This window comes from Camelus dromedarius, chromosome 1 (assembly GCF_036321535.1).
Source record: "Camelus dromedarius isolate mCamDro1 chromosome 1, mCamDro1.pat, whole genome shotgun sequence".
Taxonomy (NCBI): Eukaryota; Metazoa; Chordata; class Mammalia; order Artiodactyla; family Camelidae; genus Camelus; species Camelus dromedarius.
The window spans coordinates 15,853,521-15,868,419 of NC_087436.1; the positions used below are offsets into that span (position 1 = coordinate 15,853,521).

The following is a 14,899-nucleotide window of genomic DNA, read 5'->3' on the forward strand; positions in this document are numbered from 1 at the left end:
CAGGCCTCTCTTCCCTATTCCCAACCCCTGACAGTGATCTAGTTTCTGTCCCTATCCTTTTGTCTTTTCTAGAATGTCAAATAAAAATGAAATCATACAATGAGTAGTCTTTTGTGACTAGCTTCTTATACTTAGCATACTGCATTTGAGATTCTTTCATGTTTTTGCATATATTACATTTGTTTCTTTTTATTTGAGCTGTATTTTACTGTATAGATGTACCACAACTTGTTTATCCAGTCACCATCTGGTTTCCATTGGCCATTATGGATAAAGTTGCCTCTAGACATTTCCATACAAGTCTTTATGTGGACATGTTTTCATTTTTCCTGGGTAAATAGCCAAGAGTATGCTTACTGACTCATGTGGTAAATGCATTTTAAATTTATAAGTAACGGCCAAATTCTTATCCAAAGTAGCTGTGCTGTTTTGCATTCCCACCAGTAATGCTGAGTTCTAGTTCTCCATCCTTGACAACACTTGGTATTGTCATTGTTTTTAATTTTATTCTAGATTCTAGGAAGTTTGTAGTAGTGTTTTGTTGTAGGCCTTCATTTTTTTAACTTGTAATATTTAACATAGCTTCTGGCATATTCAAGATGGAATAACAAAATATTTACATATTTTTGACCAGGCAAGTGTCTTACAGTGTTTTATGTTACTGTTAATCTTGAGCTGCACCACTTTAAAGCCAAATCATTTTTAAGCTATAAAGGTTTGAATTAAGACACAAGAATAAGAATCATACTTCAGCTTTTTCTGTGGTTGAAGTGATATTCTCTACCAACTATATAGTAACGTATATATTTATAAATAAATTAAAAATCACCAAAATTTATTGGTAATATTGTTTAGTTCTCTTGTGGGATGCGAATTTAGTCAGTTACTTAAGATAGTCTCTAATTTTTCTCTTCTAGGTTCTATCCTTGAGATGATTGTCCTTTGATTTTTTTTTTTTTTTTTGATTTCTGGTTGTTGAAAATTTCTCCTCTTCTTAACTAGCCTTAGTGTGTTATTTTGTTTTGAACTATGGGCATACTTAGGAGATACTGCAGGTTCAATTCCAGACTGTCACAATAAAATGAATATTGCAGTAAAGCAAGTCATACAAATTTTTTTGGTTTTCCAGTACATATAAAAGTTATGTTTATAGTGTAGTCTACTTATAATGTAGTCTGCTAGGTGTACAGTACTATTATGTCTAAAAATACAGTGTTTTTTTTATTGCTAAAACATGCGAAAAGAATTACATTAGTAACATCAAAGATCAGTGATCACAGATCACCATGATAATGATAATAATGAAAAAGTTTGCAGTTTTGTGAGAATTACCAAAATGTGACACAGAGACATGAAGTGAGCAAATGCTGTTGGCAAAATGGCGCTGATAGACTTGTTCCGTGCAGGGCTGCCACAAACCTTCACTTTGTCAAAAATGCAAAATCTGCAAAGCACAGTAAAGTGAAATTTTTGCAGTAAAATGAGGTATGCCTGTATTTGCATTTCTTGGCATGTTATAGAACCTGTTATAACATGTCATAGCATGGAAGGAAACATAAAAATAACACATTCTAACTGTCAATTTTTAGGTACGGAAATTGAGGATTAAAGAGGTGTTTAAGTTGGGTCAGCTGTTTAGGACCAGAACTAGTTCTGGAACCCAAGTCTCCTAAATTATACGTTTCTCTCTTTACTTAGACATTAATGGCTTTCAGTTTAGTGAATCAAGTTTTGTTATAACTCTTTTCATTTGAGGCAGATTTTTCTATTGTTTCTTGCCTTTCTCTTTCTTCAGATTTACCCACACTCAAATGAAAAGCTCAATCCGATTATAGTTGTTTTTTGTAGTTTCTAATTGATTATGTTTCTGAAGATCAGTGGTCCATAATAGAATTAGCGTTTTTCTACTCTGACATTATACAGACAAATTGAGAAAGTAGGATTTTGGCAATTAAGATGTGAGGAAGGAAACTAGCATTTTTTTATGTACTTTAGAATGGATTTTCATACTTATGGTATTACTTTTATATACTTGCCTTAACACTGGAGGGTTGGAGTAATATATCTGGATAGTGATCTTAAAACATACTGAATATATACCAAAGTTTTCTGGATTACAAATACAAAGTACCACTTTAAACATGTTATGACACTTTTTCAATCTTTTCTTGGGTTTATTCTAACTTGTGGTTAGATAATTAAACAAGGTTAAGAGTAATTTTATGTATGTGTGTGTGTGTGTATGTGTATTTTTATGGTTACTAACATGGCAGAACTGGAGGTTCTTTAGGATTGGGTATATCAGAGCTAGTAACATACACAAATATTTGCAGATACAGCATAATTACAGATTTTAAAATACAGCTGTATATTTGTCTTTTTTCTTTAAATACTTGTCATTGAATAATACAAGAATCTTTTAACTTGTGGAATTGTCTAGAAATATTATTTCTCTAATTTTGTCTTTTGTGTATTAGTGCAATGGTGTTTTTTTCCCTTTAACCAACCTATTGCCTGCTTTCTTTTTATCCCCTCCCCTTCTCGCTCTTTCTGCCTCTCCTCTTTGGTTGTGAATCTCAGTTATTTTATGATCTTGGGCAAGAAAATTTACCCCTCTGATTCTTAGTTTTTTCTTATGGAAAATAGGGCTGATTCTGTGTATCTCGTAGGGATTGTTACATATTAAAACACCTACTAGGTACTTACTGCTAGTTACCTTGTTTTTTCTCTCTACAATTTTAAAATATCTAACAAAATCTTACATTTTGGGGTTTAAAATTTGACCTATTGTAAATCAATAAAAATTAACAAAATTTTATTGTGGAAAATTTCAAATATATAGAAAAGCATGAGAGAACGCCTCTGCACCCATCAGCCAGCTTCAATCATTATCAACCTTCTTTCATTCTCTCATATGTTATTTTAACTGATGATGTATGGCCTCTATGTGTATTTTTTCTTTAGCCCTCTATAATTTGTTCCTTAGAATTATAATGCTTTAATTAAGGTTACTAACATTTGGGGAGCAATTTTTTAGGAACTTAAAGTCTGCTGCCAAAGTTTATTAAAAAATTGCCAAGATAGCATCCATGGTATGTTTTTTTTTTTTTAAATTGAAGTATAATCACTTTACAGCATTGTATCAACTTCTGGTGTACAGCACAATACTTCAGTCGTATAGGAACATATGTATATTCATCTTCGTATCTTTTTTCACTGTTCATTACTATAAGATATTGAATATAGTTCCCCTGTGCTATACATGGTATGTTGAATGTAGTAGAACTGTGCTCAACAACAGAATCTAGTGTGTGCTATCCTGTTGTGTTTTGAGAGCAGTAGTATTTGGCTTTTTTGTCTTTTCAAATGGTTTTATAATTAAAATTATCTCGGGTCACCGTGTGTTTATACCTAGGGCTTTATTTTTTTTTCTTGCATATTTGATATGCAGATTTGTAATAACCTAATTTAATATGACAGATACTGATTTGAGTTTGGTCTCAGAGGAACAGCGTTCAGTAAGGTGACTGTGCTTGTTGAATTGGCTTTTGTCCTACCTGGTAGAGATTTATACCCATACTCTTGGAATTCCCTTATTGTCAGTGACCTTGAAGACACTAGCGTAGTTTCTCTAATATCTGTATTGGTGTGTTTCTGTTTTAGCTCTTGTCCTTACTGGAGTTGGGGGTAAAATATTCTTAATTTCCGATTATTGTCCACCGTAGTCCCAAGAACCTCTACTCAATTGGGACTGTTGTATAGTTTAAGTTCTTATTTCTGCCTAGAAATACCAATTCGCTGGTATAGATGAGGAAAACTCTTCCTGTATAAATATGAAGACATGAAGACTTGCTGTGGGACAAAATTTTAAGAATATTTTTGCCTAAGGCAAGTCAAATTTTGACTCTTAATGAGGATGTTTTCAGCTAGCTTCTCTGCTCTCTGGCCCCACAGGGTATATTATTAGTTTGGTACATCCTATTTTTTCTGTCCTTTAGAGGAAGGTGGAAATTTCCACAAAGATTTCTTTTCTCTCCCTCTACTTAACGGCAGGTAGAACTGTCATTGACCTTTCCCACCTTGGGCTGCTGCTGCTTTTCCTTGAAATCTGTATTCTGATCTTTTCAAATTGGTAGCTTCCTTGGCACTCTGGCTCAAGTGAAAAGCCTGTAAAAATCTTTGTTTTCAGTCACTGCACGGTGAGTAGATTTCTGTTTTGTTTTCCTAGAATGTTTGCTACCTTCAGCAGACTGAAGAAGTAAGCATGATGACTTTTACTGATTGGTTCAGAAATAGTTACTGTACCAGTACACTCCCTCCTCTTTAAACATCTTACTGATTTATGTGGTCTGCATACATTCTATTTCAGATCGTGTCTTAGCATCCTCTGCTAGTTAAAAAGGAGGCTGATGGTTGACCAAGGTCTATGTACATAATAGGCTTGGTCTTAGTCATGAAGAATATTCTAGATTAGGACATAAAAGAATGAATTATTGTACTACATTTCTAATTATAGCATGCTAGTTACTTAGAAAACGCTGCTTTGGAAAGAAATTTTCTCTATCCAATTTAATTTGTATATTTTAAGTTGATGTTAAAATGTTGATTTTTATGTTAAAAGAGCTCCATTTAAAGTTTGAGAACTACTGATTTCTAATCCAAGTATTGTACTCTTGAAAAAACTTATCTTTGACTAAGAGTCAAAGATTGCAAAACCAACAAACACTCATGTTGCTCCTGGTCCTTTCTGGGCAATGATAGTAAAACGTAATCAACCAAAAGATGGTAAAATTGATCTGATTTGCACGAAGGCTATGATTGTGTTGCTTAGAGTTTGAGTCAAGCCTAACTGGAGGTGGTGTTTCCTAAGTATGAAGTGTCATTTGGTGTTTTTTACATTAACCTTCTCATACATGATTTTGGAATTTCTTTTAGAGCTCCTTCTTGTTTTCTAGTTAGTAAACAAAACAACCAACCAACAACCCCAAAACAAAACCTAAAACCAAAACAGACTTGTGTTTCCCCTCATTGCATTTATAATTACTTCTGAAGTAAATTTGAAATAGTGGTACATTTCCTTTGATATCTGATATTAAATTTAACCCGGTTTAGTTCTTTTTAAAGTATAATTTTTAGATTCTGGCTACCTGAGAGCACTATTGACAGACTGTACAGTTCCACATTGTGGATAGGTACATATGCCTATGTGACTGTAAAGAATATGCTTTTATCCACTTGAAATGTACTTAGTTGTCAAATTTATGTGTTTAGTATACTGGAAAAAATATATTTTAGGAATTAGATTAGTGAAGAGTCATTTGGACTTTTAGCTGTTATTCTTGAGTATCATTTTCTTCTACAACAGAAGGATATAAACATATGTCCATTAAAATTATCTGAATTCTAGATTTCAACATGTATACATTAAATTTTGTGTTGGATAAAATGCTAAATAAAAACATTTTAGAATGGGATTTACATAGACCCAACTAACATAAAATAGTTATTTTGATTTTACTTGTTCCATAGTGGGGCTTATGTTACAGGATTTATTTTGGATGTAAACGTGAGTTTGTTTAAAAAAAATCCTTTAGTTTAAAACAAGCTTTTTTAGACTTACTAAACATAAGTTTACTCACTGACAAGTAAGATAGCTAGGTACACAAAGGAGTGTTAAAGAATTTGATGCTGCTAGCAAGGATTTTTTTTATGTTAATTCATGCCACCACTTTTATGATTCCATTTACTTCTTTCCTTTCTTCTAAGTTAAAGTGTGCATATATTAGAATAAAAGCCAAAATTTCTTTTTGTCTATTACACACACACACACACACACACACACACACACAATTTGAAATTTCTTTGGGAAGTTAAAGCATAATAAAGAAGAAAATGTGTATGTTAGCAATGAAGGGAAGTTAGTGTTTAGGGTGAAGATTTACAGCAGATTACCATTTACATTTTTAGTGAAAGATGGTGTGTCAGTTAAGACATTGTATATTTATTTTGGCATATTGGATAAAATTGTAAATCCTAACTTTTAAGTTATACAATCTAAAAGTTTTCCTATGTATGGCATGTATTTGTCTCTTAATTGGATTTTAACAGTTGAATGTAATTAGCTAGTTTTATTGGCAGCTTCTTTGTGGTTCCTTTTATCTTATGGTTCAGAAAAGTTTGAGCTGACTTTGAGCTATGTCAGGGAGTAGTGTAGGAAGTGAGACTTACAGCTTGCATTAAGATGTCTTCTCAGGCTGGAAGGAGCATGGCATAATAAGGATGAAATAAATATTTGTTGCATAAATGAGTAAATTATGAATGCATGCACAAATTTGAACATTTTAGGAATAGAAAGATGAGCATGGCCATACACCATTTCTTTTTCTAGTAAATATCTTGAGTGTTCAGATGACTAGTCTCTGATTCTTACCCATCAGCCATTTGTAGTTTTTTGGAACCCTTACTACAAATTAAGAATACATAGAACATCACCTGGGTGAAGGTCCTGGGGGAAAAATTCCTACATGCCTACAGTTGGCACATTGTAGTATTTCAGCACAAAATAATTAGGAACTTTTACTTTATGGAATACTTGTGTATCACTCAGGTAACAGAATTTGAAATACTTGATTTTAATACATTGTATTTTATTTTATTGTATTTTTTAATTGAAATATGGTTGATATACTAATACATTTTATTTTAAACAAACTTTATGCAATGGAGAGAACTGGTTTTAAGTCCAATTCTGCCACTTCCAAATGAGACATGACCTCATGTTAATCACTTAATCACTCTTAATCTCCTTATTTACAAATAATTTAACCATATTTGAAAGAATTCACTTATCTGCTTGAGTATTTGTTGAACTGTTTTGATAACATAATGATGCTCTTGAGAGTTACTGAATTAGGTAGTATAATTTACCCTATTGCTGAATATCTGGAGATTATTAGATTTCGAGTTGTTTGATTTCTATAGGATTTCTTTTACCTGTTGATGTTGGGTTACCAACTGTTATTCTGCCCCCCTTTTTAAATTGTTTTAAAAGATACATAACATAACATTTGCCCTCTTAACCATTTTTGAGCATACAGTTCAGTGATATTAAGTACATTCATATTTGTTGTACAACCATCATCACCATCCAGCTCCGGAAGTCTTCATCTTATGTAACTGAATCTCTTTACCTGTTAAATAACAACTCTACCTTCTCCCCTTATGCCTTGTTCCAGCCAGTCACCATTCTACTTTCTGTGTCTATGTATTATTTTCTTTAAATCAAATAATTATTTTTTTATAGTAATGAAAACACAAAGTGGAGAAATCTATTTTTATGTTACTGCAGATTTCAACATCTGTTCAACAACAGATTTTTGACATCTTAGAGGAGAAGAAATTTAGAGGAAACATGTAATAACGCTGGACCAGCATATGGTGAATGATTTGTGACTTACTTGGAGATACCATTTGTGTCAGTTATTTCAGTTCAGCTTCTACATTTGATAGTTCAACATGAAAGCATTAAAAAAAATAAAAGATGTTTACTGAATTCACATTTAGTAGCTACAAGTTGGAATGGAAAATTTTAAAGAAGGTGGAAAAATCATCAGACTGGATAATTCCTAGGAAATTACTTAGTACACAGTTTTTCCCTCCCACTTCCCAGTTTTGCACCTGTCATTTGTGTAAATACAAAGATCACAGTGTGGGTTTTCAGATTGTTTTCCCAGCTTAGTGAATTGCTTACATTTCTTCCATTACATTCATAGTCTCCTGATTCACTTGGATATACTGATAAGCATTGCCCTACATTCTGTGGCTTGTTCACTACCTGCCCTCTGCAGCCATTTATTTGACCCAGCATAGTGATCTTTCGTTAGCTCCTTCTAGAAGTAGAAATGCAGTGGTAAAAATCATGCAAATTTAAAAAGAAACCTGTGTTTTTAATTCTGTGGGCTTTCTTTTTGGCAAATACACTGTAGCATGCAGGTGAAAGCAAAAATCTCTAGTAATCCTAGCATTTCTTTCTTTTTTATGGGGATTTCTCTGACAGTTGAATTTTTTTACTACTTACTATCTTTGAAATCTAAGTTCATTGTAATCGTATATTTTTTCCCCTTATTTTCAGTTTGTCCATTATTGACAATTAATTTTGGATGATCCACCTATTGATTTAACCAATTTAACAGTTTTCAGTTCCCGCTAAGCCTAGTTTTCAAGGGACATTTTATTTGATCATTGAAAGCCCATTTAAAATACATTACATATTTAAAATAGCTGTACATTGATTTCCTCACAATGTATGTAGGTACTTTTATAATTGTAAGTAAGCAAACATATTACAAAATGAATCTTAAGAATTAATGAATACATAAAGTCCCAGTTGCTTAAAGACTAGATTGGTAACACAAAGTATCTTGTTCCTTTAAGTAGTCTTAATTTAGTGTTCATGGTGTGTCTTGCTGTCTTTCTCCCTGAAAGCTTGTTACTTGGATAAAGAAAATTTTCTGAGGTTTTTTTTTTTTTTTTTTTTTGCCTCTCCACTTATTATTTTTCATTGACCCTAAGATGCTATTCATTGTAAGATGCATCATTGTTATGTACCACCAAGAAAGAGAATTTTATTAAAGTATGAAACAGTGCTTTCTTATCATTGACTTTTTTTTTTTAAATGGAGGTGCTGGGGATTGAACCCAGGACCTTGTGTGTGCTAAGCATGTGCTCTACCACTGAGCTATTACAGTCCCTTCTAAAACACTTTTTATTTGTTAATAATTGCAGACTTAAAAGTTGCAAGGACATCTGCATATCCTTTTTCTAGTTTAATTTATTATTAACAATCTGTCTCATTTGCTTTATCATTGCTTGTGTCTCTCTATATATGTGTACCCACAGTTCCTTTCTGACATTTGAAAGTAAGTTGAGCACATTGGCAGTTTAGCCCTTAATGCCATAGTGTGTATTTCTTAAGAAGGAGGGGTATCTCTTACATAATTAACATACAATTAGAATGTTTCTCATTTTTGTTTTTTTTGATATTTGCTCATGATTAGATTCAGGTTATACATTACTGAAAAGAATTCTACATAAGTGATGCTGTGTTTTTCTTAGGGCATCAAATCTGGAGTCCCACAGTGTTCATTTGGTCTTTATTGGTGATGATTTTTATTACTTGAGGTGTTGTCTGATTTGTTCATTGTATAGCTATTATTTTTACTCTTAGAATTAATAAGCAATCTGTGAGGAGACCCTTTAAAACTATGCAGTTATCTTTCTCCTTATCAAAAATTTTCCCTAGATTTAGCATCCATTGATTCTTGCCTAAACAAATCTTTATAATGATAGTTGCAAAATAATTTTTCAACTTTAGCATTCCCTTCATTTTTACCAGTCAACCTTTGTCATTCTCCCATAAACAAGAATCCTCTCTTCTCCCCCATTTATATATTTGTGTATTTATCATCGATACAAACTCCTGGATTCTTATTTTTTGTAGTTGTTTATAATTCATTACTGTTCTTAATTATTTTGATGCTCAAATTTTGATGTACTGCCATACGTTTTGACACAATAGTGTGTTTCATAACTGTATAATCTTCATACCTATTCTGGAATGAGCCACTTTTCTCTGGAACTTACGTTCCTTTGTGGAGAATGGTCATGGAGGCCAAGATTTGGATGTTAGGCATCTTTGCTTTTGGGTTCTTTCAGTTGACAGAGGAAGAAACATGCATATATTTATATATGCACATTGAGTATATGTGCTCATATGCATACACACTCATATTTTATACATGCTTGCATATACATATATACATAGTTAAGAATTTATGAGTTCACACTGACATCTTCAAATTATGTCCACCCTGGTAGGATTTTTGTTTATCTCCCCTCACTGTATATTTGTATATCTCCTCCACGGTGAGAACCCTGGCTTCCAATAGTATGTACATATCCCATTCGCTCTGATCAAAGTACTTCTAAAATAGTTCTAGAATTGCTATGCCTGTACTACTGCCACATACACAAAAACTCATCTAAAAAGAATCAGAATTTGTAGGACTGAGGATACACACACACACACACACACACACACACACACACACACACACACAAAATCAAATACTGTGTTCATAAATTACTTGAATTAGCTCTTTTCCTCCCTTCTGTATGATTATGGTATCAATTTAAACTGCAGTTGGATTTTTGGTTTTGTTTTAGTTACACCCCTTCCCATCGTTATTGATTTAATTAAAATTTTTGTTGAACGTTTGGAGCATCTTTTCTCTTTGTTTGCTTCATTGTTTTCTGATTTGCCTTTCATTTGCTTAGTTTTGTTAAGCAAAGCAGATAAGTGTCTAATTTTCTCTTTCTTATGCAAAAGATAGCATATGCTTTTTCCCCCTAATTTTTTATTGTGGTAATTTATATATAACATAAAATTTACCATCTTAACCATTTTTAAGTGTACAGTTGAGTGTTGTTGAGTACCTTTATATTGTGCAACTATCACAACCATCCATCTCCAGAACTCTTTTCATCTTGCAAAACTGAAACTCTATACCCATGAAACAATAACTCTACACCCTCTCATCCCCTGACACCCCTGGCAACCACCATTCTATATCCTGTGTTCATGATTTTGATTATTCTACTTCATGTAAGTGGAATCATACAGTATTTGCCTTTTTGTGGCTGGCTTTTTTCACCAACAGAATGCGTCTTCCAGATTCATCTGTGTTGTCATATATTGCAGGATTTCCTTCCTTTTTAAAGATGAATAATATTCATTGTATGCGTATATACATATTTTGTTTATCCTTTTATCCATTGATGGACACTTGGGTTGCACCTACATTTTAGCTATATAAATAATGTTCTTGTGAACATGGTGTACAAATATCTCTTTGAGACCTAATTTTCAACTTTTTGGGGTATAAACCCAGAAGTGGAATTGTTGAATCATATGGTAATTCTATTTTTAATTTTTTGAGGCGCTTCCATACTGGTTTCCATAGTGGCTGTGCCATTTTACATTCTTTTCAACAGTACACAAGTGTTTCAGTTTCTCCACATCCTTTCCAGCACTTCTTCCTTTCTGTGAGTTTTCTTTTCTTTTCTTTTCTTTTTTTTAATAGTAGCTATCGTAATGGTTTATTGTAGTTCTGATTTGTATTTCCCTAATGATTAATGATTTGGGGCATTTTTTCATGTGCTGATTGGTCTTTTGTATTTTCTTCTTTGGAGAAATGTTTATTTAAATCTTTTGCCCATTTTTGAATAAGGTTGTTTATTGTTGAATTTTAGAAGTTCTGCATAGATTCTAGCTGGTAATCTCTTATCAAATATATGATATTTTCTCCCATTCTATGGATTGCTGTTTTACTCTATTAATAGTGTCTTTTGATGCACAAAAATTAAAAATTTTCATGAAATTCAGTATGTGTTTTCTTTTTGTTGCTTGCACCTTTGGTGTCATATCCAAGAAATCATTGCCAAATTCAGTGTCATGAAGATTTTGCCCTGTGTTTTCTTCTAAGAGTTTTACAATTTTAAATCTGACATTTAGATCTTTAATTCATTGTGAGTTAATTTTTTCTATATAGTGTAAGGTGTAAGAGTAGAAGTTCATTCTTTTGCTTATGGCTGTCCAGTTTTTCCAGCACCATTTGTTGAAAAGGCTGTCCTTTCCCCTTTATATGGTCTTGGCACCAGCTTATGCTCTTTTGAAATTTCCTATTCTCACATAATACTTTCTTATGGAAGTCACTGTGTATCATTCCTTGGAGATCTTTCTCATTTTTATTTATTTATTTATTTTTACAGCTGCGTAGTTTTCTTTTGTGTGTATGTACTGTCTTATTTAACCAATCTCCTATACTTAGACATTTGGTTAGTTTCTGTTATTTCCAAATAATGCTATAATAAATAACCTCATTCAAATCTATTTTTCTATGGTTGGTGGTGTATCTCCAGGATGTATTCCTAGGAGTAGAATAGCTGAGTAGAAGTGCAAATTCATTTGTGGTTCTGTTAGGCACTAGAAGATACTCACTTTCATGTGGATTGACCCATTTTGCTAGCAATATATGAAAGTGCCTGTTTACTCATGGTGTGTATTGTCGAGCTTTTGATGTTTTCTGCTAGTCTGGTGGGTGAGAAATGATATTTTAGCATAGTCGTAATTTGCATTTCTCATATTTTGAATTTTTATGTCTTTTCACAATTTTAGAACCATTTTAATATTTTTTTGTAAATCGTATGTTCATGTCTTTGGTCTATTTTTCTATGGATTTTTTGGTCTTTTTTCCCTCAATTAAAAAAATATTTTTGCACATAAGGGATATTAGCCTTCTATCTATGTTACATGTTGCAAATACTTTCTCCCAGTTTGCGATTTGTCTTTCAGCTTTGTTTATGGTATTATGCCATGCAGATTTTACTTTAATATAGTCAAATTTAATAATCTTTTTCTTTTTTGCAGCTGGATTTTAAATCGTACTTAGAAAGGCTCTCCCTAAGTTCAGTTTATATAGAAATTTACCCATTTTTTTCTATTACTTGTATAATTTCATTTTTTTACATGTAGATCTCTGATCCATTCTGTGTATTATGAAGAATGAATCCCATTTTGTCTTTTTCCAAATGTCTACTCACTTGTCCCAATACTAGAGATCAACTTCACCCCAGTAATTTGGCATACTATCTTTATCATATACTTGATGTTTTATATCATTGGTCTGTTTTTGAACTTTTCTGTTTATTTAGTCATACCTCAGTACTACACTGTTTTAGTTTTAGAAGCTATGTAGTACTTTTTAATATCTGGTAGAGTTAGTCTGTCTTCATAGCTCTTACTTTTTAGTGTTTTCCTAGCTAATTCTTTTGAATTTATTTTTCTATATTAATTTTAGCATCCACTTGGTCTAGTTTCATTATAAAAGCTCATTGGTGTTTTCATTGGGAACACATTGCACTTATTAAATATTTTAGGTAGAACTGATACCATAATTATATTGAGGCATTTTTCACCTAGAACATGGAACATCTTTCATTTTGTTCAAGTCTACTTTTGTTTCTTTCAGGAAAGTTTATATTTTTCTTTATATAGATTACTTGTTAATTGTATTCTTAATTATTTTTTTCCTTTTATGTTGCTATTGTAAATGGGGTTTTCTCACCCATTATATCTTCTAACTGGTTATTATTTGTTACTAGTGAGATATTTTTTTCTATATTTACTAAAAACACTTTTAATTTGGACATGAAATTTTTACCATATGTCACATCCATGTGTACATATAAAGGGAAATAGAAGCAAAATAAATTGTTTAAGGTATATCTAAAACTGTTTGATATTCAGAGTCCAATTCTTCTGAGTTACTTTTTGATTAAGAGTTCTTGGTATCTGTGTTAACTACCCAGTGTTATCCTCTTGGCCATCAAAAATACTGTTGTTGTAGCATTCTTAAGAGAGTATTTCTTTATCATCTTGGATTTTCTTCTAAGCCACTGTTACTGATTTTGCAAATTTTGATGCTGGTATTTTGGTGATTTTATCAAAAAGTGTTAACGGAAGGTTTTAAAGACAAACAACTGAGATGCATTCCTTTCTCAAATGATACTTAAGTGGTTTCTTGACATGAATGGTTGCATCGTCCAGCCACACTACTGGAAATAACGACCAGATTTCTATGGTGCTGCTGCCTAAGTAACACAGATACATGGAACATAATATGCACTTTATTTCAGAGACACTAAAATAAGAAAATTAAAAGCCTTAGAATTGATGAAATATAGTATCTACTTGTACATTTCTTTATCTATTTATATTTTCAGTTAAGAACTTTTTCTTCAAAACCATGGTTTATTTGATTGAAGTTTTCCTTTGTAAGAACTGAAATTTCATTATTGATAGGTGTGATCACCAAAGTGGAGTGAAGGAAGGAAATAACACTTATCTAGATTTTAGAAATCATATCCTTTTAAATTTCAGTTTTAGTGCATGTGTTTAAAGGTACATACTACATTAGTAAAGTAGCATATACTATATTAGTGATTTACCACTGATGTAGAGGTCAGACTTTGGGCAACCTTGGCTTAACTGAAAAACAGCCCTGAGGCGGGTAGTATTTTCCAAGGATGACAGCAATAGTTTCTCCCATCTCACGCATTCTTGCAAGTGTGCGTAGAGGTGAGGTCTATGTCCCCTCCCTTTGAAACTGGAAGGGTTTTTGTGGTTTTCAACGTATAGAGCGTGGTAGAAGTGACGTGATGTGACTTTGAGGCTAACTGAAATGCTTGTGCTTGGGGCACTGAGCTGTGATGCAAATTCAACTGTTTTAGACCAGTAGGTGGTAAGGAAGCTCAAAGTAGCTCAGCAGGGAGAGCACACGGAGAGGCTCTGGAACCGGAGAAGAGCCGTCCAGCCACCATATTCTTTAGCAGCTGCCTCCCTCAACTGTTCCTGATGTAGCCACTGTATGACCGCAACTGTCCCAAACAGGAAAGTGAGAGCACTTGAGATTTAGTATAGGGTTATTTGTATTCGAACAGTGCATTAAAAAATGAATGGCCTTAGTGACTCAATACTTTACATTTTTGTTGTCTTTATTGAGATGTAGTTCACATATATTAAAACTTGCCATTTGCAAGCACACAGTTTAATGACTTTTAGTGTATTCCTAGGATTGTAGGACCAGGACCATATCCACATAATTCAGGAATGTTTGTGTCACCCCCAGAACGAGATCCTGTACCCAGTAACAGTCACACCCTACTCCTCCTTCCCTCCAGCTCCTGGCAGCCACGAATCTACTTTGTTATCACTCATATTTAACATTTAGTTTTTAAACTTAGTTGTCTAATTTTCTTTCCTTCGCACATTTGATATAAT

At 32.8% G+C, this 14,899-nt stretch overlaps 1 protein-coding gene across 5 annotated transcripts in view; it reads left to right on the forward strand.

The window, feature by feature from the left end:
* Positions 1-14,899, forward strand: part of LRBA (LPS responsive beige-like anchor protein) — a 620,799-nt gene that overhangs the window by 22,401 nt on the left and 583,499 nt on the right. The gene's annotated exons all lie outside the window — the stretch shown is intronic.